We start from the raw sequence: 23,874 nt of genomic DNA on the forward strand, positions 1-23,874 counted from the left end.
AATAGTAGCACTTTGGTCATTCTCGGAAGTAAGGTCCCTTCCTTCAGGATCATGAAAAGGGACCTAATGATGGACAATGCCTCACTCACTAGGTCACAGTGACCAGTAAGAGACTTCACCATTTAAGCAAAGGATTCTCCAAACTTGTTTTCTCCTTATATGATTGACGACCTAAAAGAGCTTTTGTTTACGTGGGTTGTACCTGTTGATATTTATGGTAGTAGAGATGAAAACAGAGAAAATGTTAAATGTTTAGTTGTTTATTTAAAAGTAAAAATTTAATATATGAACCCTCCTCACTCTTATATCTTTGCTTCTTTAACACCTGGCTTAATTGAAGACAGAGTTTTCAGCCTGCTTTTGCACTTCATCTATTCCAGTGTTTCTTTAGCTGGAACCATGCAGGCTCATGCAGTGAGGTAGTTGTGAAAAGGAGAGACATTAATACCCTGTTGAGATAATTGTGGAACCTCTTCCTGGATACTACACAAAACTTGCTAAGATGTAGGTTTGCGTCTCCCTCCTTGTGCAACTGTGGCCAGTGTGACTTTGAGCAAGTCGTGTCACCATCTTAAGTCTTCATTCACTCGTCTGTGGTAGAGGTTACCCTGTGGAACCTGGCGCCAGAAGATGTCAGCGTCTCTCTCCTCAACCTGCTTCCCAGCTCGTCACAGAGTGCCGCCATCCAGCCACATCCCCAGCCAGGAACTAGGTGAATCAGCTCCCATGCCTTCTTCTTTGCTCTCTCCACACCCAAGCAGTTGCCAAGTTTGGACTTGTCTGCTCATAAATCTCTCCCACATATCTTAGGCACCTCTCTTTTCTTCCCTAGTAATCGTCTCTTGCCTAACCATTTCAGTATCCTCCCTAATTGGGCTTTCCCATGTATCATCTGTACTGCTGGTGGAATAAGCTTTTGACTGTGCAAATCTGATTGTATCAGAACGTTTCATAAAACCCTTCAGTCATCCCACACTTTTTCCAGGTAGGGAGCTCCTGCGCACCTCTGAATCTCATTGTTTACCCTTCTCCAGCTCTTCTCCAAGGCTCCACCAGATGCTGAGACAAGCTGTTTTTCAGTCATACCCTTGACTTCACACGTGTCATCCAGTCTGTCTGGAAGCCCCTCTGTGCTGCCCGGAGACTTTCAGGGTTCTGACAAACATCACCTTGTAGACACTGGACTCCCAGTCTGTCTGCTGCCCCCCTGTACTTCCACACTCATGTATGTGAAATTTATCACAGCACAGGGCTAGCACAGAGTCGGCGCTGAATGACCTGGATTAGATGTTGACAAGGATGTTAGGCCCGAAAATCCGCGTATTAGTTGTGATGTGTTTAAGGGCTGGTGTTGAGTTGTTCTCTTCTTTTCACAAGCACTAATTGAAGATGTCCAGTTCTAACCTTCTGGAGATAATCTGGATTCAGCCCTGTCCAAGGGTAAAGGAATAGAAAAGATAACCTTGGCAAATCACTTATCTTCAAAGTTCTCCCCACTCTGTGACCTTGGCTAATAAACCAAGACTGAATTCTGAGAGATCTAGGTTTGAGTCTGGGCTCTGCCAGCCAGAGGCTGAATGACCTTGAAGCTTAACCTCAACAAGGAAAATAATGGGACCTCGACAAAGGACTGTGGTGAAGATTCAATAAAAATCATGAGGCCAAGTACTTAGAATGGTGCCCGGCACATCATAAGCCTCCGGTAAAGTATTTGTATATCTCCATCTAGTGGTCTGCACACAAGGAAGTTAGGCAAAACAAGAAGCTCCAGGACAGTGCAGATGGCTGGGGGAAGCAGTGAGGTAAGCATGGCTTGAACGACAGTTCCTTCCGTGTAGAACAAATGGAGCGGACCAGAGAGGCAGGGAGGAAAGTCCGGAGCAGGGGCTGGTGGAGGAGGTACTGCTGTTAATAAACAACTAAAGAAGCCAGTTCTTAGGGAGCCTCCATGGATATTTTCAGCCCACAGGCGGGTCCACACGAAACCAGGTATTTTCTAAATTTAAGAGAAACTAGAGACCTGGCCCACTCTGTAACCTTCCCACCCAAAGGTCATTTCCATGCCTTCATTGCCAGTGTGTTACAGGCGTGTAGCCAGTGCCAAGTACAGGCTCTGGTGAACAGGAGCCTCAGGGTGAGGGCAGCCATTGTAGCCCAGTGGTTAATCTGCTGTATGACAAAGCACATTTTCCCCAGGTGGTCTGGGAAACTGGCTGTGCTAAATCCCAACTGTGTCACTTTGGTGCTTTTTTTTTTTTTTTTTAACTTTTCTGGCTTTTAGCTTTTCCATATTATAAAATAGAGATAAACTACCAATGTCAAAAGATTTTAGAGTATTGAGATAAATATGAAACTGCTTAGCATAAAATAAGCAACGTACATTGCAATTCTCTCCCTTTTAACCAACTTGCTCAGTTTTCTTTTATTCTTAGCATTTCCGACCTAATATCACAGAGTTTATTTATCCTCTAAAACATCAGTGTCATCTCAGTACCTAGATAACACCTGGTGGTGTGGAATAAGTGGACAAATTGTATTTCTTTGGTCTCTTCACTACCATGTGAGCTCCACCACAATAAGATGATCTCTTGCTGTACAACCAACCACCCCAACACTTACTGTTTCAGCAACACTCAAAGCATCTTTAGATCCAGAATTTAACAGAGCGTCAGTTGGGCAGCTCTGGCTCAGGGTTTCTTGTGGGGCTGGACCTCAGGTTTCAGTTGGAGAAGGCTTGGCAGAGCCTGCTGGATCCATTTTCAAGGTGGCTCCCTAACACCCCTGGCAGCTGCCACGAAGGTGGGTGCTTTCCGTGTGGACCTTCCTCAAGGCTGTCTCAGCTATCTGTATGATGTGGCAGCTGTCTTCCCTTAGAGCCAGCCAGCAATCAAAGAGGCCATGAAAAAATCTCTCAGTGCCTTTATAATTTGGTCTTCTGCCGTACAACAATCGAGTGGGTATTATAACTCCCTCCACATTCTACTGGTCACACAGACCAATCCCAATTTAGAGGGAAGGAAGCCACATAAAGATACAAACATCGGGAGGCAAAGATCATTGGTGCCCTCAAGGTTTGCCACCTCAGACAACAAAAATAACACTGTTTCTTTACCAGTGTAACACTGATGCCTGACACACGGTTGGCAATCTAAAGGTATTTGTCAAATGCACGAATGAACCTGCATGGTGCTGGGGTATGTGCAGTAAGGGACTCAGGTCTTGCTTTCATGAAGTTGGCCTTGTAACAAGAGAGGCAGGCACACAGAGAGGCACTCAAAATTCTATGTCTCATAGCAGGAACTGGTTTTAAAATTCACACCAGAGAAGAGTTGGTGAAGTGGGGGACAAGCAGGCTGCATTTTAAAGGGTGAGTAAAGTGAGCCAGGTGAGGAACGAAAGAGAGAAAGCTCCAAGAAGGAGCTGGTCTTACCAGCCAGGAAGGAAGATGGAATGGCATATGCAAAATCAGCACTCTTTGCATAAACTAATTCAAAGTCTTTTCCTGCCCTCCCTTGCGAGCCCCAGTGTGAGGGTCTAGCCCTGCTCAGCAGAGGGTCAGGCAAAGAAGGGTGTGTGTGCGGCAGGGGTGCTATTGTGGGCCTGGGTGTCTCTGAAGCTGCTGGTCTCCAGCATCAGTGCCAGGCATGTGGCCTCCCATGAGCCCATGGACCATGCTGTGGGAGCGGGGACAGAGCTGCTGGTCAGGGTCAGAATTGCTCCTGAATGTCAGGTGTCTGGCAGGGGCTTCCCCCTTGCCCTTATTCCTCAGGAAGCAAAGTGCTTCAAGTCCTACTGGTCACAGTACCACGTCTTCTCCCCTGGTACTCCTTGCCCAGTGAGCTGAGGGGAGCAACACTAACTTCCACATTTTAAAAGAGGGAATGGGAAGTCCGAGACAGTTGTAGAGCTGAATTAAGACCCAAGCAGGCCTTCTAGCCACCAAAGGCAAGGTGGGAAATGGTCTGGGGGAGACAGAAGTCCAAAGGAGGGGCCTGTGAAGGGGCTGGAGGGGTGGAATCCTGCCCCACAGGAGGGACCAGCCAAGACTGAGGGTGTAGAAGATGATGGCCCCTGGGACTTTGTACTGCATCACAGCCCACCCTGGTGCAACGACGCAGAACCCAGGGGCCAGTGAGCAGGCACTTCCTGCCTCTGTGCTCTCTGTTGTTCCAGGAGAGCTGCTCCCAGGCTCTGAGGGCCTCCCTGCTCCTCAAGTCATACCCTAATACAGTGAAGCAGCAGTGAAGTGTCTGGTACGCAGCCTGGATCGGGGAGAAATCACTTGAATCAAGACAGGGCATGGGGAGCATGGGCATTTTGAGGAGCTGCTGGCTGCTCTGTAGGCCTCAAGCCTAAGCGGGCAGGCAGAGCATGGTAATGAATCTGCAAAGAGAGGCACAGCCTGGGCCATAAAGAGTCCAGTGGCCAAACTAAATGTGTGCATTTTGTCCCAAAGTCAAGATTTAGGGACTCGTTGAAGAGTTCTAAACTAGAGAATAACATTTGAATAAGCATTTCTTTTCAGTGGCTGGGTGACCCCAGACAAGATACTTCACTTCTCTGTGCCTGGGTTTCCATATCTGTGTAGTGAGGATAATGAATGTCTTCTCCCTAGGTTTTTGGAGAGCTTCTGGGAAGTATTTTACCTCTAAAGAGCCCTGGACAGGATTAATTATTATACGGTAAATGCTTCACAAGTCATAGCTGTAATGGCAACAATAAACGATGGTATCACTGTTGGCACGTTTCAGAAGCATCATTCAAGTCCTTAGGTGAAGAACACATAAGGAGGGAACAGGGGCAGACCAGAGGCACTGCAGAGGAGGCCACCGCTACACCCCAGGGATCAGTGGCCTCGTGGAGCCTTGAGGAAGGACTGAAAGGGAGATACTGAGAACAGGGGGCCTTAGAAGGGAAGCAAGTGGTGAGTGAGGAGAGGCTGTGGGGTGGCTGGACAGTCACTGGGGTAGGAAACTCCCCGAGGAGCCCAGGAGGAGATGCTGTCATGAGGCTGAGAATGTGGACTCGAGGGGCCCACACGCTGTTGGGACTGAACCAGGTTAGCAGCCCAGCTGGCCACAGGAGCTGAGGACAGAGGAGACAACAGGATGGTTGGGGCTGAGCAACACCTAAGAGGACAGAACTTTGTCAAAATACTCAAGGCCCTCCCTCACCCACACCAGGACAGCAAGTAGAGACCCTGGAAGCCCTTGGCTGTTCAGCCATTCAGAAGGCCAGCTTTTCTGTGTCCTGTCACGTCAAGTGGGAGAGGTGAGCCTGGCTTGCTTCACCTGGGTGAGGTGAAAGCTTGCTCCACAGGTGTGTCCTCCCCCACCCATGGGGGAAACTCCTGCTCAAGGAAATGCAGCAGAGTGTCAGACTTCGGCAGCAGAACCTAAAGCTGCAGGGAGCCTCAAATGTGAGCCTCTCAGAAACTCAAAATGCTCCTTTCCAAACAGCAAGAGTTGGAAAAATTTTTAAAATCCCTTTAAAACATTCTGCAAATGTGGGCTTGTCTGAAGCTCAAAAGGGAGATGAGCCTGAAGAAAGAGGGGGAGGGAATGTAAAAGCTCAAAAGTCCCTCCAGAAATTTATGGTCTTAACCAATGGAGAAGCAGCACCACAGTCTCCTGTGTTTTTGTTGTAGGAACACTTGATTTCTAGGGCGTTTTGCATTGTATATAACTACAAAACAGCTAAATTTAGTAGCAATTCAAACTGCTGTTATACAGTTAATATTCAGAGTCTCATTAAATGTAACTATGCAGAGGACATCAACTGTAGAGAAAGGAGCTGGATAAATGGCATTATGGTAGGAAAAGAAAAGAACAATATTCACCTCTGCTTGAGCACTGTTGTCCTAGCTGGACCTCTTTTGGGTTTCAGACTTTGACTGCTCAATATCTGGCTTAGCTTCTTAGATTCCTGCATAAAATACCGGTTTCTTTAGTACTGTTTGTTTCAGAAACAATTACATTTAAAAAAATATACAAAAGCAAAGGGAAGAATGATCATTGGACAGAAGTAATACTATTGATAGTTTGGTATATGATCTTCCAGGTGTTTATATGTATATGTATACTTTTAAATTTTTTAATCAAAAGCAAAGTCATCCTTGTCTCATGTTATTTTCCTGTGTCATTAAATAATTACCTCCTCCAAAAAGAATGCCAGTTTTTCTGTGAATTTAAAGTTTATTCTCCACACCCAAGAAACAGTTGAAAATAAAAGTGAATAATAAACTCCCAAGTGTAGCCAGTTCTCTGACTCCAGATCTTGGTACCTTGGGTAACAGTACCTCTTTAATATTTGAAATTTGAAAGCAAGGCATTGCACATCCAGTGGTTTTAACTCTATGTTCTGTACACACAGGAAAAGTTCCTCAGAAAAAGTGCCTCACCACTTGGCTATGGGACCTGTCTTCCAGATCTGACACAAATACCATCGTGTACTTTCTCACCTGCCCAAGGCAGCTGTGGGACATGACTGTTCTGAATTTTGTTCTGAACAAGAGAAATGAAACACGATTCTTAGTTGAACATCTCTCAATTCTGCCTTCACATTAGAATTCCATTGGATTTTGCTTTGTCTTTTTAATGCCCTGCCTGGGTCCCTCCCCAGCGCTATCAGAATTTCTGGGCAGACTGTCTGGGAGGCTAGGATAGCAAAAGATCAGGCTGATTATGGGACCAGTTTTCTCTTATCGGAGTAAGCAGATCACTGGTCACTGGGGTGAGTGGGGGCAGCACTGGAGCCCTGAGTGGGGATTCATATACCCTGCTGCATACCCCAGTCCTGCCCCCTGGAGCAGTCCAGTCTCTGGCAGTGTGAAAGTTCTGGCTAGTGTGTTCATGGTTATGCTGTCTTTCCAGACAAGCAGTGTCTGACATTGTTCAGGAAGACCATGGGCTGGGTCCTGGGCCTGGTATCCCAAGCCTACCCTTCTCTATGACTAACTCCCAGGAATGGCCCTTTGGTCAAAGTTAAATGTCCTCCAGCAATCTTGACTGGATGAGTCTCTGGTACAATCTCCTCATCACTTTAGTCTGCCTTCCTTAGATGACAGTTTTAATGGGCCTTCCTCTCTCCTATGGTATTTGGGTTGTGCAAGGTCAGTTGTCTGTCCTGTGTATTGTAGAATGTTTATAAGCCCCTCTGACCTCAACCCACTAGATGCCAATTATACTTCCCATCCAACTGGGACCACCCAAACTGTCTCCACACATTGCCAGATGTGCGCTGGGGAGTAAAATTGCTCCTGGTTGAGGATCCATGCTCAAAAGAAAGGCAAGGGCAAGGTTCATATCTAGTTTAGCTCTTTCTTCTTTCCTAATGCTTCACAGAGGGCCTGGCACTTCGCAGGTGTCCCCAGATAAGCAGAGGAACTCCTTTCTGTGTGATAGTCATGCATTTCCAAATGTAAGGGTGGGATAGCTTTGTGAGGTGGTGCTATATGACTGTTTCATCAACAGCCTTCCTTTCCTCTGGGTCCCACTCAGGTGTGTAGCAAGGTCTACACTGGTTTTTCATTTGTTTGCATCTGGGGAATTTTGCCACTCAACTCTTGCTTCCAAAAATCGAAGGAAGTCAAAAGTATTTGAGAGCAAAAGGATTTTCCTTGAGATTAAAAATATATTTCTAGAGGCTAGAAGAAGAGATAAAAGTCAGGTAGAAACGTACAATGAACTCTTGTGGGGTAACCTCAGCTGTGTGCTCAACCCTGCTTGCTGTATTTTCTCAGCTACATGACCTGGAGTCAGGGATCGTGTCAAAACATTTAGAAACCTTCTCAATGACAACAGTGAAAATACTCCATGGGCCTGGCCTACTGTAAAGATAACAACCAGGAAAAACCAGTTTAAAATGAGCTGTTCTTCTCATTTACCATTTGGTCAGAAACTGCCAAGGAACCTGCAAGAGCAAGTAACGTGCAGCTTCAATGCTTTATTTGCTGCTGTGTGCCCAGGAATGGGGCCCCAGCAGGAGACCTGGAAACCAGCATGGATGCCTGAGAAGCAGCACCCTAGCTGACGGGAAGAGGCCTGGATGTGACAATTCTGACAACGTACTGAAGTCAGGGATTAAGCCTACACCAGCAAGGACGAGCAGTCAAGGTGCTGTAGCTCCTGCAAGGGATATCACACTGTGCCTGCTTTGGATGGACAAGGGAGATACTTCCAGAGAGAAAGCCATAAGCCACAGAACCTGCCACCAGAGATTCCCTGGGGAGCAGAGCCATGGTCATAAAATGGATTGACCAACTGACTGTCCTGCCGACAGGGGAAAAAGTGCTTTTTGTTCTTGTCCAGTGGGGCTTGACCATTGCCATGGGTTAGTAACATGTATATTTTCTTTTCATCTCTTTTCTGAATGGGAATTTTTACTGCCATTTTCCTGTTCTTTACATCCATTGTATACTGAGAGGGGTCATTAGCTTTTTTGTGTCACCAGGAGCTACACCTGGCCCTGACTGTTTCTCACTCAGGTCCTCCTGGTGAGGACTTCACTGAATGAGGACTTTTGGAGCTTGTCTCCCTTGGAGAGGAGGTAGGTGTGTCTCTGTGTGAGGTGAGCCCACACACTTTTGGTGGCCCAAAGCATGGGCGGTAGCAGACATCATTAATGACCATTAGTGTTAGTTTTCCCCTTCTTTTAGATTAATAAGGTACCTGATTTTTTTTTTTTTTCTGTGCACAGAAAAAAAAAAATTTCCAGTCTCCATCCCTGCTAGGTGTGGCCAATTTCCCAAATAAAAACAAGCAGAAGTAACACAAAGCAACTTCAGGGTCAACTCTCACGAAAGGAATGGCCAGCTCCTCCCTTCCACTTCCTTTTTCCCCACCCTGCTGCTGGAATTCAGATGTTTGTGCACCATCTCAGACCACACAGCCAAGGGGAATCCTAGGAATGACCGGTTCTGTGTCAAAACTCCTGAGCCTATAAGCTAAACTACCCTGAACTCACTCTCTCTCTCTTCATATATATATGTATCCTTCGGGAGCATTTGTAAATTGGCTTTAATATCACTGACTCTTTGCTAAGCATAGTATTTTGTAAATTCAGTAACTCTGTCTGGGAAGCTATAGAAATTATATCATATAAAAATTCTTATAATATCGGAAAAGTTTACAGTAGCAACCTTTGGAGACTATGAAATGAAAGGCTAAAAATTAAAATGAAGTAAACAATGATACTTAAATCTATAGTACTAGTGCTTTTAATACTGAAGTAGTCTTACTGCAAATGTACTACTTCAAATGGACAAGGAAACTTTTCAGGAGAGCTTTTCTTCTGATTGTTTTTTCTCTTCCTCTCTGTAAACTTTTGTCCATAATACAGAATGTCATCCAAAGTCTGGAACCACAAAGAGCTGCAATAGTGTAATATAATACACTCACAATGTAATCTTTGGCTCCAGAATTCCCAAAAGAAGTGTACCCCTCTAGAAAAACTCCTGCCAGGGTAAGACACAGACAGATTGGAGAGCTCTTTATTGCTGTGCCACAACTTGGTTTTGTTGTGGGATTGCATCATCATTTCAGGAGCAATTCACACTTATGAAATGATCCATGCACTTAACTGAAAACATGTTCTTGGACCACCTCCTAGTTTTTAGGCTTCAGAGCATCAGCAAGTGCCCGCCTCAGGTGGAAGGAAGATAAGCCAGAGTAGGTACCGCACATCGTGGACAGTATCTTCCCTCTGGCTTCCGGTGTCTCGGGAAGCATTTTCCCCACAGTGTAATAATTTCTGTAGTCAAAGTGACAGTCTATGTATATGTTTTCTGCTTCCTAAGATTTTTAGGGTATGCAAAAGGCTGACTTATTAGCTGTGCAGTTTTAATTATTTGTTTATCTAAGAGCTTGATTACAAATTTGTAATGAATGTTTAAATGTCTGGGAAGTTTTTATGTTTTGGTTGACTATATGTAAATAGTGAATAAATATTCAGTTCAATGCTAAGTATTAAAAAATCATAATTTTAATAGACTAATGAAACTGTAGTCTCACTGAATAAAATATAGGTAATTGTTTTCATTTCTGTATGATTATCCACTCAGACATCAATGCCATGCATAGCAAAGAGTCAGAGGCTTTAAAGCCAGTTTCTTAACTTTTATGGGTCTCAGTGTGCTTATCCATAAATGAAAGGGGTTGGACACATTTACTATAAATGTTTCATCCATCTCTAAGATATTGGATTATGATGAAAATTCAGAAAATCTTTTGCTCAGATTTGCATCTAATTTTTATCATCCTGGTAAAACCAGCCCTACAGATAAATGAAGGCTGTTTTGCCCAGGACCGCTGGGCAATGAAGAATGTCTTTTGTTTGTAGTGTTACAACTACCTTAGAGTAAATAGACTGTCAGCAGCATTACATCGAGGAACATGTCTGATTGGTGGGTCTGTCGGGCACACCTACATACTTTCAAAACCAGCTCATCTTGCTGGATAATTACCAGCTTCAGCACATCTAAGCTGCTAACAAACTTTGATTTTGTGCCTCAGCTTCCCTTACTAGGGGAAGAAAAGTCAAACTGTCCACTTTGACATTTTCCATTGATGTTTATAAAGCCCCAACATTTGAAGAATGTTTACAGAGCAATTTCCCTTTCTCACAACTACCCCTCATTTTAAAGTAAAGGAACTAAAATTCAGAGGCCAAATGACTTCTCAAAATCACACAGCTAGTAAGTGGCAGGAAGGACTCAAGCCCAGGTGTGCCTGGCTATTTTCAGTGGTGGTGCTATGAAAACACCCCCAACTCAGTAGCAACATCCATGTACCACATGGGTGTTACAAAAGCTGGTTCTCAGTTGGTCAGAATTTTTATGCAGGTCTCCAGAATTAGAAAATTATAAATGTAATTATAAAGCCAATCCTAACACTTTCTCTCCACTATATTAGCTCAGACACAGCTTATCTCTAGGTCTGGACAGGAAAAGTAAATAAATAAAATGTAAAACCTTGTGGATTCAGTTCAAATGTACCAATGAAGTGAAATGAAAGGAACGCCAAAATGTTGAGGCCTGCTGTCTGTGCCTACTGCCCACCCCTTAACTCTCTTCTGGCCTGGTGATAGTATATTTTTCCTTCCCAACTGTTAATTGCCAACTGTTAACTGTTAACTGCCAATGGCTGCCTTGCTGATGTCATGCCTGACCATGTGACTTGCTTTGGCCAATGAAATGTGAGTAGAAGTGACATGGGTCCTATAGCAGGAGAAACTTTACAAGTGCCCAATTCCACTCTCTCTCTTTTCCCTTATTTATTTATTTATTTATTTATTTATTTATTTATTTATTTTTTTTTGGTTTTTCTCCGGTACCGGGAACCGAACTCACGACCTTGCGCTTGCCAGGCAGGCGCTTTTGCTGCTGAGTTAAATCCCCAGCCCCTCTTTTCCCTTATTTAGATCAGTGGTGACAAACCTCTAGCACGTGTGTCACAGCTGGATGTTATCACTGAGAACTCTAAAATGTTCACCATTGCTGATCTAGATAAAAGCTGCTTGCTTTCCTGTAAGGAAAAAGATGTGGAGCAGAGTCACAGCTGTCCTCTAAAGATGAAGCAATGTGTGGGAGAAGTAAATGTTCGCTGTTTTGAGCCACTGACATGTGGGTGGTTATTTGTCATTGTGTCATAATTTAACTTATGCCAACAGAATTCTGCACTAATGCTGTTGCATTGGGAATATCTATTAATGCCACAGATGCTAGGGAGCAGGTGCTGGAGCTATCTTTCAATTCCAGAACTTAACAGAGTGCCTGGGATATAGTAGGTACCAAATGAATCTTTGGTGACTGGACAGATGGAAGGCTGGATGAGCATAGGACTTAGAGTTTTATTAGGAGTTTAGAATGCAGAAAGGGTTTCTCAGGGTGAGACTACACCATTAGTAAGGCTTACATGGATGCTTCTGCTCTGATTTCATCAATTCCACTGCTAGCCAAGTGATCGTGTAGGACACGGCTGCTTTTTTTACCTCTTAATAGTCCATTTCTTACCACCCAAACAGCACCTCCTAAATCATCTTCCCTGGACTTTACCATCTGTGTCTCTGTGTGTTAGCAATTTATGCCAACTGATCAGTAGACCCCAATGGGAAGTAGGACAAATAACCCCTGCCTTGTCATGGATCCCTTAAATTTGACAGACCTTCCCATCTACCATGCCCCTGGGAGAAGGAGACAAGTAGGTTTGGGCAATGGCTTGACTCAAGTGTGAAGTGTGATCAAAAGATACAGGGGATGCTGATATTTAAAAATGTGTTACAGTAAAAGATGTACTACCATTAATCCCCCTCACTTTTAGTAATCTTATTCCCTCATTCTTGCCACTTTCTGAAGCAGCTCCAGAGGTCCTCTTACGTGTCTTTATGAGATATGATAAAAAAAAATATGGTGAATACTGCTGTTGAGTGCCATTCAAGAGAGAGACAGGCATGTGAAACCTGACAGTGGTCCTCATCTTCCCACTCACTGGATCTGATGCCCTACAACTTCTGGCTCTTCCCAAAAGTCAAATGAACATTAAAGGCAAACGTTTTGAATCCATTCAGGACATCAAGTTTTCTATGACAGCACAGCTAAGACATGAAAAAGAATTTTTAGAAGTGCTTTTAAAAAATGGAAAATACATTGGGATACATGCATTCAGAGCAAGGGGGAGTATTTTGAAGGGGATTAAGGGCAGTACGTCTTTTGCTGTAGTTTTTTAAAAATTAAGCATTTGCTGTGGTTTTCAATCACCAAGAAAACTCTCATGATATTTCTTTTTCTGTCAAATCTTCTGTTTTCTGCATGGTTCCCTGCTAACCAAGCAGCATGGTAGTTTAGAGGACAGAATCTAAATTCATCAAGACCTTGGCCAAATCTTCACTACATACTGACATGGTTTGAGGCCAGGAAGAATTCCAGAGCTAAAAAGGCTCTCCGAATTGCCCCCAATTCAGCTGAGATGAGCAGGCTTTCACGTGCCCACGGCATTCCATTGGTCACAGCCGGCCAGTGCAGGGAGATTGATTTCTTAAGCTCCCCTCCCCCTCTTCAGCTCCCTGCTTATACTTTCAACCTTTCAACACAGCAACTTGCTGACCATGACCCTGAGTTCAGGAAGCTTGTGGGGTCACAGCTCAGGGGCTGGAATATGCAGGTTTGAAGCAACTAGTATATGACTCCTCTTCCAGCTCTGATAGCGGACTTGTGTACCTCTTCAGAATCTGCCATGGGAAATTCGACCTGCTGTACCCATGATACGTTAGCTGTCTGCTATGCCACGAAAGTCCTTTGGAATTACCGGGAACCCGTCATCCCTGGCAGGTGCCTCCTAAACCACACACCAAGCGTCCTTCCCAGATGCAATCAGTAGAAGCAATCGTGCATCCCACACTCTTCATTCCTGCATGAAATGACCCACTGCGAGCATTTTTTGTTCTCTGAATATTTGTTTCAAATATTCAGTATGGTACTTGGGGGCTCCCACAAGTGAATGAACTTCCCCCCTCTAAGGGATGCTGTTGACAGAATAGATAAACAAGACAATGTGCCCAGAGTGCATTGCTGAGGTGCTCTGCATAGCGTGATATCTGCAGTATAATCCTTAGATTCTGCCTCTCGCTTGAGGAGATTTCGCCAAGCAGCCAGTGCACAGGGAAAACCCTTCTTGTGAAGTCCCCTCACTGGCTGTCACTACTGATCCTGTCTTGCCAGCTCTGTCCTGAGGCCCTCTCCCCTGTGGACATTCTCCTCTGCCCAGCAGCTGGGGAAGGGGTTCTCTGCCTTACTCTCCCCTTTGACTTTGTCAGGAGTCAAGGCACAGATCGGGGAGTCACAAGGGAAAAAGCTTGAGAGATCACAAAACACAAGGCAGGTGCCCACCACAAGTTTGTTCTAATAAAGCTTTCTCATCTTAAATTTCCAGTGACTTCATCGGAAATTTTAATTCATGTTTTTTTTTTTTTTTTTTTTTTTCCTGAGAAACAGAAAGACCAACACAAAGGGCAACTGTAACAAAAGTGACTGTGATTTGTTTCCACCCAAATGTTGGCGAATGACCTTGTCCTTAGAAACGTGGGCAGGCCCCAATATGAATGTTAAGTGTGCCCAGCAGTCTAGGGTCAGGAAGGAGAAGGAGGAAGAGGAAGAGGAGGAAACCTAGAACATCCAGTTTACTGTGGACCAGGACCATGCTGGCCTCACTACTCCTACCCACCCCATGAGAGATTCTATTATGATCATTCCTGATGAGGAAACTGAGGTAGAAAGATGTTACATAGTTTGAGTGGCAATAGAAAGTTGTGAAGTGGCAAAAGTGGGTATTACATGACATCACCATAATGCTATAGGAAAGTAATATGAACCGAGTGTGTAGGAGTGCAGTTCTCTAACTGAACACTAAAAAACCTCTGATAAGTAGCACTGTCTCCTATTTACTGATGAAAAGATTGGGATTTTTTTTTAAAAAAGGAAGCAGTTTACCAAATGTCACAGAGTTAGTGAGCCAGGATTAGAACAGGGAATAGAATTCTGCCTTTTAAGGTAAGGTGGCAAAGCAAAGAAAGGTGTAGCTTCCCCAAAGAGGTAAGAGGCAGTGGGTGTCTTCAGTATGACTGACTGTCCTGCGAAGTTACAGGGAGGATATGAACCTGTGTGGTGGGGACAGCGCTGTCAGTGTCCTCACAGCTCTCTGGCCTGCAGCCTTGTCCTCACGCCATGACCTACTTTTTCTCACCCAGTTAGCTGTATGGCCATTTCTTTATGGAAGAATTATTTCATAGCCTTTACCAAGTAACTACCACATCCTGAGCACAGCATTCGTGAAGTTGACATGAAAAAAAAAATCCCTTTAAATTTACAGAACAATATTTGAATGTGATCCAGGAAACTTAAGCCCAGTCTCAGACCTGCCCTGAAGATTGGTTTTCTTTTTACAACAACTTTCCTAAATCATGAGTATGAGGACCCCGGACTGCTGTACTGATTGCTTTCCAGCTGGTCCCTCTGGATCCAGAAATTCCCACCATCTACTAGGATGAATCTTTCTCAACTCTTATTTTTCATCATGGCTTCTTAAACACTTCAAGTTGGATCCCTACTGCCCATAAAATCCACTGTCCATGGAGGGGGGGTCCTGCTGGCAAAATCAAGGAAAGAGTGATTTAATGTTGGTAAATGATGAAGAGGTAGCGATTAGATATTGCTGAAAGAGCTGAGCTGCAAAGTGCAGTGTGATAAAGCAGCTGCCAGAACAGCTCCTTGGGTGGAATCAGACACAAAATTCCACGTCTTTCTCTCTTTCTGCTTCATAGGCCTTTTTGCTTCTCAAGTCCAAACCTGCTGGTTCTGATGTTTCCTTCTCCTTGTTTGCTGCAGGTCTGGGGACCTTGTTCCTGCTTAGCTCCTTATCATTGGCTCCCAAATCCATGAACCATAAGGATTCTGTAGCACACACGGGTACAAAAACAGCACACAGAGGAGTTCACAAGCCTACACATTTCTGGCAGATGCAGTCCCATGTCTCTAGCTCCCTGGTCCCCTCCCAAAGTTGACTGGCTGCCCCACGGCATGCTGAGACTCAGCTCTGAGGATGGCACTCACCCACCAAGTACTCTCCTGGCCTGCCTCTGCCCCAGCTGATCTTTCCAACATCCCAATCAGGATGCGGTATACAATGCCCCTTGCCCTCTGTTGCCCAGGTCCTTCCCTGGCCTCCCTGCGCTCTGTGACCTGGCCCCTGCTCTTCTCCAGCCTCATCTCCTTCCCTCTTCTCTTCACCTCGACCGTCCAGCACCATCTGGACAGCCTGTGCCTCGAGCCCCACCAAGTCTGCCCATTGGAGCTTGGCTTTGGCAGTCCTTCTCCCTAGAGTGCCCCCATCTGGAAGGCTGGCTACTTCTCCTCTGCCAGGCTCAGCTGAAATGTCGCCTCAGCCAAGAAACCTTCCTTGATCACCTTTCTAGAGGAAACTCCTCACCCTAGCCATTTGCTATCCTGTTTCCCTCTTTTATTTTCTTCAGAGCACTTAGCCACTACCCGAAACTAGCCTTGCTTATTTGATTGTCTCATGACTGCCTCCTTCTCCCACAGTGTATGTTGGGGGGCTGTGGGGTGAGGGAAATTAGTCCCATGTGTTAGAAGTGGCATGAACCCCATGTGTACTGTCCTGACCTCTGCAGGCAGTGACTCCGAGGAAAGCCCACTGGCTATCCTAAGCAGGGTCCACCTCTAATGAGCTGAGTGTCCTTTAGCACATCACCTCTACTCTGCGTGCAACATTGTCTCGCCGGCCAGCATTTAGTGAAGCCCAAAATTTACCTTAACTTTCCAGACTTTCTATTTACTAACATAGTGTTCAGTCCTCCCTTTCACTGTCCCTTAGCACAAATGTACTGGGTAACCACTTTATGCCCAGCAGAGTGCCAAGTGTTCTGAAAGATACAGTCAGTGAAAAATGGGATCTTGGCTCTGGATGCAGTTATAATTTGGGGAGGGAGGAAATAAACCATAATAAAATTAAGAAAACAAAGCAGTTCAGCACAGTGGCTCACACTATTTGCTGATCATCTTGCAAAAGTTAGTCTTCTCATCCCAGTTAGGTGTCGAACTTAAGATCAGAGATCCTTGTCTATTTTTTTCTAATACAGTTTCTTCCACCTTCTAGCTACAAGGCTGCTCTGATTTTCTTGGCTTCCATTTTATCATCTGTAAAATGAGGAAAATGTCTAATGTATAGGGTTGATGTAAGGAGCAAATCAGCTATAGCATGGGCTGCACTTTGCCTAACATCTGATACATAGAATATTCTCAGTCCTAATTGTATCACCCATACTGATAGACACAGAGGGATTGGAATGCCTCACAAGAGAGGTTAAATAAACATAGACAGCAATTCTTACAGCGATAAAGCATGCAGACTTTCTGGAGGACCCTGGCTGAATTCTTTAGGGACACAAATTGTGTAAAGTGGGATCAGGGCTAGGATGGATGCTAACAAGGAGTCACTAGGATTTTGAAAATGTTCTTGGTTCTCAGCCTTGGTATTTTCATTGCAAGGCTGAGCCCCAGCACTTTAAATCCCTCCCAGCCACCTGATGAGGAAGCTTAATCACAAGTGAGTGCAACTGAGAGGCCTGGAGTTCCCAGCCCCCAGCTACTTATAGACAGAAGCTCTATTTTGGGTGCAGCATGGTGAGAATACTAAGGTCATCATTGCCCACCCTAGTTTGTATATAGAGCAGAGGTTCTCCACCAGGACAGGCAAGCCAGTAAGAACAGAAGCAGCACCTCCACCCCGCACCTGCCCCTGAAGCAGGAGTATCACTCAAAGACAATTGCACCATTGCCCACACTGCCAGCTCTGGAGTCATTATTAACAGATATTTTCTCGTCGTGGAAGGTAGACCATCGAACAGAGAGCCCTGAAGCTCTCCCTTAAAGAACTAACTGTATCAGCAAGCAAGTGTGGGGGAGGCTCAAACCCAAGAGCACTCTCAAAAACACTGGAGGTTTTGGAGGAAGGCAGTTAAGACACTTCATGGGAGAACAGACTAACCTATGGACCAGAAAGGAAACCAGGGAAAGAAGCAACTTAGAAAAACCTACCCAGGATCAGAACAGCATAGGGGTCCCTCCTTCCTTCCCCCTATGAACCCCTACTCTGGCTGTGTGGACATTCTGCTACCATTTTCTCCTTTCGTACATACCTAAGCAGAGGTGACACACAAAAGTAAAATGATAAACCCAGGTCTTTGTGAATAAGACTTGATGAAATACCAAGAGCTCAAATTAATATATACAAAGAATAATATCCATGTTTAAGTAGAGTTACTTTCAAGAATGTAAGGATAATATAACATTATGAAAGTAGTTAATATCAATAAATTATTTTCACAGATCAAAAGAGAAAATACATGGCCATTCTAATATTTCAAATAAAATTCTTAGCAAACAAGATCTTCATGAATGTTTTCTTAATATGATGAAAAAAGTTTTATGTTCAGTGAGCATTTATGGTGTCATAGCACAGTGAAGATACCTTTTAGGGATTAAAATATTACATCACTACTCTCAAGAAACTAAAAATATAAGATGTTAATCATTGAATAGTACAATCTCTTTTTCTGCAGTGGATGCTTAATGTTACAACTGGGATTAATTCAAAGGAAATGGGTCAAATTAAGGAATCTGTATAATGCTCATTATAGTGCTGTTTTCAATAGCAAAATATTTTAACCTTAATGTCTAGGAATAGAAGGATGTTGTGGAAATTATCTCACATTAATTCAATGGGCTTTTATTATCCACTCATTGCTATGGTTCATAGGTGGTTTGTCCCTACCAAAATTCATGCTGGAATTTGGCCACCAATGTAGTGGTATTGTGAGATGGGGCCTCTGCCAGGGATTAATGACACTGGATTGATCCTCCTGGAAATGACTAATGAGACTGGATTGACTCTCAAGAGAGTGGGTCTGGCTGCTCCCCTTTGTCTTCTGTTTCCTCTTCCATGTGTACCCATCACCCCCATGAGATGCCATCTGCCAGGTTACAATATAGTATATGGCTCGCTAGAGGAGATCACTCCGTTTTGAACTTCCCTGCCCTCAGAACTGCTAGCTCTCTCTTCTCCATACATTTCCCATCTTAGGTGTTCTGGTATAACAGAAAAAAACCCAGGACCCGGTTTTATTCAGTACTCATAATGTACAACAATTGAATGTGTAGATTAAATTGGTTCAAAGACAATGTAATAATATAAACTCCATCTATGAAGTTAAAAAGTTGCAAAAAGTATAACATAAGGTTTTTCAATTTTGGCACTACTGGCATTTGGACTGGCTAATTCTTTATTGCAGGGGGTTGTCCTGTGCTTCACAGTCTGGTTACTAGCATCCTTGGTTTCCACCAATAGATGCCATATCATATGCCATCTCCCTCCTCCATCTACCGCAGTTATGATGATCAGAAATGTCTCTATAAATTGCCAAGTGTCCCAAGTATGTGGGGAGGAGATTCACCTTTGGTTAACAACCACTGGTATAACACAATATTCCATGTATAGCTTTTAATACAGTTATTAAAAACTTGTGGGTGACCTGGGTATAGCTCAACAGTGGTGTGTTTGCCTAACAGGTATGAGGCCCTGGGTTTGATCCCTAGCAATGAATAAAAATTGAAGGAAGTGAAAAAGAAATACTGCTTGTTATGATAAATGCAGGAACTTGGGGTGTACTGTTTCTTGGATTTCCTAATTTAATGGTCATAACAGCCCAATTTTAAAATGTTTTCTTTTAACTAGATGTAGGACAGCTCCCAGCCTAGGGAATTCAGGAATGGTGTCTGGCAGGGTCAATGGACTGATGGACGGATACATGGACTTAGTTTCTAGCACTCCCCATCTTACATCTCTTAATTTCTAGCACTCCATAAAAAGACCTTAGTCTGTTGTATATGTCCCTCCATGGGTGTGTGAGATTACTGACTCTGCTTGCAGCAGCACCCAGATGACTCTCTTTGTAATTTCTGATTCTCTTATAATAGAAGCAGAGGTTAACTTCCAGGTCCAGGGTCTGAGCTTTTCCAAAGAAGTACACAAGTGTCACTAGCCTTTTGATGCCACCAGAATCAATACCAAGTACCCACTATTCTCAACTCTACATTCAATTCTCAAATGACTTTGACCATGGACTGGCCCACAATATTGGATTATCCTTGCCCAGGGCTCACCTTCCTCCAAGAGTGAATCCATAGTGATCTTTCTCTTTCATTCTTCCTTTAATCTGAAGATGTAATTTTAGAAAACTGTCTGCATACACTCCAGAAACAACTGTAACTTGTTTTTGTACTAATTTCACTTCTCCTGTCTGGTGCTAGAAGCTAATGGTCAATGCCCTACATGAGTAAGAGAGGATAATTACTTTCTGGCCCATTAATTGATGAGCAGTTTTTGGAAATGAGCAAAAATATGTTCTGGCAGATGCCTTTGTATCCTTTGGTACCTTTGCAAACATAGAGTGAGTTAGTGCCTACATGGGATTTTGCTTCACTGTACTGGTATGGATAACAAGTCAGAAAGGGCATGACACACACTGACACAAATAATTACCCAATCATATAATGACATAGATATGCTCTATGACATAGACAAGCTTTTGGGGGCAGACAAAATTGTTTTAGAACTCCAAGAACCTGAGCTCCCAAAGTGTCAGTTGCCTCATGATATAGACAAGGAGGGAGCCTGGACTTACATGCTGAAATTCTGAAGTCTTAGGCTGAAAGGTGTTATCCTCAGCAGAACTGGACAGTGCTGACCAGGGTCATGCTGTTGGAGACTGGCTGAGTAATGATGGAAAATAAATTTGGTCAATCCATGCCTACTTTTCCTCTTTGTCTATTCAACCTCATTTGTCAGGTGTTTTTGAGAATCAAATGAAATAACAATAATAATAGATAATGCTTATATAGCACTTATTATACTTATCAGGTGATTCTTTTAAGAATTTTATGTGTATCAACTTATATAATAGTAAAATGCATTCTATAAAGGAAATATGCGAGTCTTGTAAATATAATTCTAATCATGTTATTCTAGTTGTTTCTAGAGGTAAGTCCTTGCCACAATAGATACTGTGATCACTGAGATAATAACAGCAACCATGAAACAAATGATATAACTAGGTTGATGGAAGTGGTCTATGGTCCCACTCTAGGAAGGCTCCTGGTTTTATCCAGCTGCTAAAATCTGCCTTCAAGAGCCAAGTCAGCTCATTTTCCTTCGTTCTGAATTGCATCTTCCAACCACAGCCCTATTTTCCAAGCTTTGGGGCCCACACTGGTCGGAAATGATGGCACAAAACAAAGAGAGAACTGACTTCCCATCTCCACAACACGTCTAATCAAGTCTGGCTACTGAACTGTGTTGCTCAGGACTGAAAGGAGATGACGATTAATGTTTCCTGCCAAAGGAAAGAGTTTTCTGTCTTCAAGCCACTGTAAGTGCTCCCCCTGGAGCAGAGAAGCAGGGAGATATGCAGAGTGTTTATCCCCTCTGCTTCTGCCCTAAGATTAAAGCAACCATTCTCTGAGTATTGATGAGACAGGGCTCATCTCAGCATAATTATTCATAATGCCCTAGTTTGGGTGATAAATCATCTGGTGACTCTACTTATGACCTGCTGTGGAGGGTTGTGTCCCTACTATAGTAGGGTTGGAGGGCAGGACTCTAGAATTGACTCCTGCACTGGCTCTACAGGATTGGGCAACTCACTTCCCCTCTCATAGTCTCAGTGTCTCCATTTGTAAAAGGGACATAGTTGCCTCACTGGCATCTGATGAAAGCAAGTAGCATACTGATGTGAAAGGACTTCATCAACTTTGCACCCTAAACCATGAACATGATTATTTGATCTATATGGAAAGAGATGGGGAGCCATCATTTCATCCTATTGTCCAGTAACTTTTAAGTTATAACCTGTCCATTCTCCTATATGCAGAAGAAGAGAATCTATTTTAAAACAATTACTGTTCTAGGTAACCAATGACTTGTACATGAACTTGGAGTTATGCAGGTGTCACATTGTAAACTGCCACACCTTTCGTGGAGTTTGCCTTCCTCTTCCTTTTCCCACCCTAATGAATAATCACCTGGTAATTCATTCCAAAGGGATGTGGTTAATATTTCTGTAAATATTTCTGTAAGCTAATAAACAAAAAACTTAATGGTCTAACATGTTAATATTATCTTTTAGTTGTTATGGACTAATCAGGTCCGCAGTCTCCCAAAGGAGTGTATAGCTAAGGCTTAAATAAATGAATTAAGTGGTATGACTTTAGCACTCCAGGAGGCTCAAAACCCTCCAAGAGAATTTGAGATTCTCTGGGGGCTAAGATAAAGATCTCTGGGTGGTCTGTATTTATTTAGTCATCAAACAAAGGAGGGGAATGCTGAAGAAAGGTGGGAACCACTCAAGGACTTCTCCAAGTAAGACATTATGTTAATTTAGGAGAACTATGTTATTTTCAGGAAGGTCTCCATCCAGGAGTTAGATACCTGAGGCTACAGTCCTTACCTACTTAAATGATGTTGGAGCCAGGTGTTCTTAGTTGTGGCCTTGTCTTCTCCTTTGAGGCATCACAGCTTCACAGGCCACTATAGGCCTCAGCTGGGATTAGTGACTCGCAAACTTTCACTTACTATGAGTCCATTGCCCATCTCCAGACAAGGGGCCTAGGCCTTGGACAGACTCACAAGTAAACATGGAAGGCCGGCTGGTTAATTTTAAATCCCGCTCAGAGCCACTTCATAGTGGTCTCCATCAATGGTCCCTATCCTTCATAAAGATAGATTGGTCACTTTGTCTGATGTTTCCTAAGACATGTGTGTGTGTGTGTGTGTGTGTGTGTGTGTGTGTGTGTGTGTGTGTGTATGAATTTAGAGTGAGGAAGAGTCCCAGAGGAATTAAAAGATGAATTCTAGAGAAAGGAAGAAGATAAAGACTAATTCTCCAGCTAAGTTGCAAGTATATATTAATATTAAGCAGATTAACCAGGAAGTAGTTTGCGTGTGATTTCCACATTAGTACTAACTCCGTGTATTCAGTAATTACAGTATCAAGCACGGTGCTATGAACTTTCCATTTGTGTTATCATTTGATTTAATACAGTGGAAAGGCAATAAAAATCTAAGGACATTTCTGCAGCTCTTCAGTCTTGCTCCACGTCTCTCCCACACCTCTTGACCCCCAGGTGGGTATCTCTTGGAAAGAGTTTCTAGTTCTCTGACCCTTACTGTCTGCCTTTTACCCTGTTCTCTGCTTCTTAGCTGCCCCTGAGGTGAGGAGCTTTCCTCTGCCATGGCATTTCTGCCTGGAATTGGCCAACCATGGACTAAAACTATGAGCCAAAATAAACCTCTCCTCTTTTAAGTTGTGCATGTCAAGCATTTTGTCCCAGCAGTACAAAGCTAGATAACACACTACATAAATATTTGTTACATCACACCAATTAGGGAATAATGGCAAGGAAATGTACACAAATTCAACACAAACACAGTTTTTCAAAACTGTTTTCAGTCAGTTGAATCTACAAGTGTGGGGCCTGTGGATGCAGAGATAAGACAGTAATTCATTGAGTTTTGTTCAATCTGATCTTTGAGAATATCAGCACCAACAGAGGCAGCATAGGAGGCAGAAGATAGGAGCTGAGGATGTAGCTCAGAGATAGAACAGGTGCTTTAAAAAAAAAGATCTACTCCCTACCTCCTATTATCTGTCTTTTATTTTGCTCTATATTTATATTTTGGGTTTCTCATATAAGAGAAACTATGCAATATTTAAGTTTGCTTGTTTGATTTATTTCACTTAAACTTATGCCCTCAAGGTGCATCTATTTTCCAATAAATGACTCAAATTTATCTTTCTCTATGACAGAATAGTGCTCCATTGTATGTAAATATATTTTCTGTATCCATTAATCCATTGATGGAAATGTAAACCACTTCCAAGATTTAGCTATCATGACTTGTGCTGCTGCAAATAATATGATGTCTTTAACCTTTTTGGTAAGATACCTAGAAGGGGAATAGCTGTGTCAAATAGAATTTCTAATTTTAGGGTTTTTCTTTTTGGATAAAATTCCAAAGATGATCTCCACATTTGGCTGTACTAGTTTATATTCCAAACAATGATATAAAAGGATTTATTTTTCCATTCAGCATCTCCCGCATTCATTAGTGGTTGATTCCTTGATAATAGCCATTCTTTCGGGAATAAGAGAGAATCAAAGTGTTGTTTTAATTTGTATGTCTCTAATGTCCAGAGATGCTGACCATTTTTTCATGTCCCTTTGCTCTTGTTGGTTGTTTCTTTTGCTGT

General features: G+C 43.3%; 1 protein-coding gene and 2 long non-coding RNA genes across 5 annotated transcripts in view; 1 reads left to right on the top strand and 2 right to left on the bottom strand.

The window, feature by feature from the left end:
- Positions 1 to 244: 244 nt before the first annotated feature.
- On the bottom strand, positions 245 to 11,089 carry LOC102026613. 2 transcript variants are annotated; one of them, XR_001236559.1, is made up of 3 exons: positions 10,970 to 11,089; positions 5,840 to 5,925; positions 245 to 5,085 (listed from the first exon to the last, which is right to left on the bottom strand). It is a non-coding gene; the product is annotated as an uncharacterized LOC102026613 (long non-coding RNA). The 2 variants fall into 2 exon arrangements; XR_001236558.1 differs by having other exon boundaries at positions 245 to 5,925.
- Positions 11,090 to 11,121: 32 nt separating this feature from the next.
- The window catches only part of Znf572 (zinc finger protein 572), a 56,582-nt gene continuing 43,829 nt past the window's right edge, over positions 11,122 to 23,874 (top strand). The window contains exon 1 of the mRNA XM_005397978.2: positions 11,122 to 11,193. The gene's annotated coding sequence lies outside the window, so the exon portion shown is untranslated. The remainder of the gene's footprint in view (positions 11,194 to 23,874) is intronic.
- On the bottom strand, positions 15,358 to 22,158 carry LOC106150029. Of its 2 annotated transcripts, XR_001236561.1 has the most exons (4): positions 22,072 to 22,158; positions 20,251 to 20,338; positions 16,552 to 16,705; positions 15,358 to 15,442 (listed from the first exon to the last, which is right to left on the bottom strand). It is a non-coding gene; the product is annotated as an uncharacterized LOC106150029 (long non-coding RNA). The 2 variants fall into 2 exon arrangements; XR_001236560.1 differs by lacking the exon at positions 15,358 to 15,442 and having other exon boundaries at positions 16,468 to 16,705.

The sequence above is a fragment of the Chinchilla lanigera genome, unplaced genomic scaffold, assembly GCF_000276665.1.
Source record: "Chinchilla lanigera isolate Chin_1 unplaced genomic scaffold, ChiLan1.0 scaffold00060, whole genome shotgun sequence".
Taxonomy (NCBI): domain Eukaryota; kingdom Metazoa; phylum Chordata; class Mammalia; order Rodentia; family Chinchillidae; genus Chinchilla; species Chinchilla lanigera.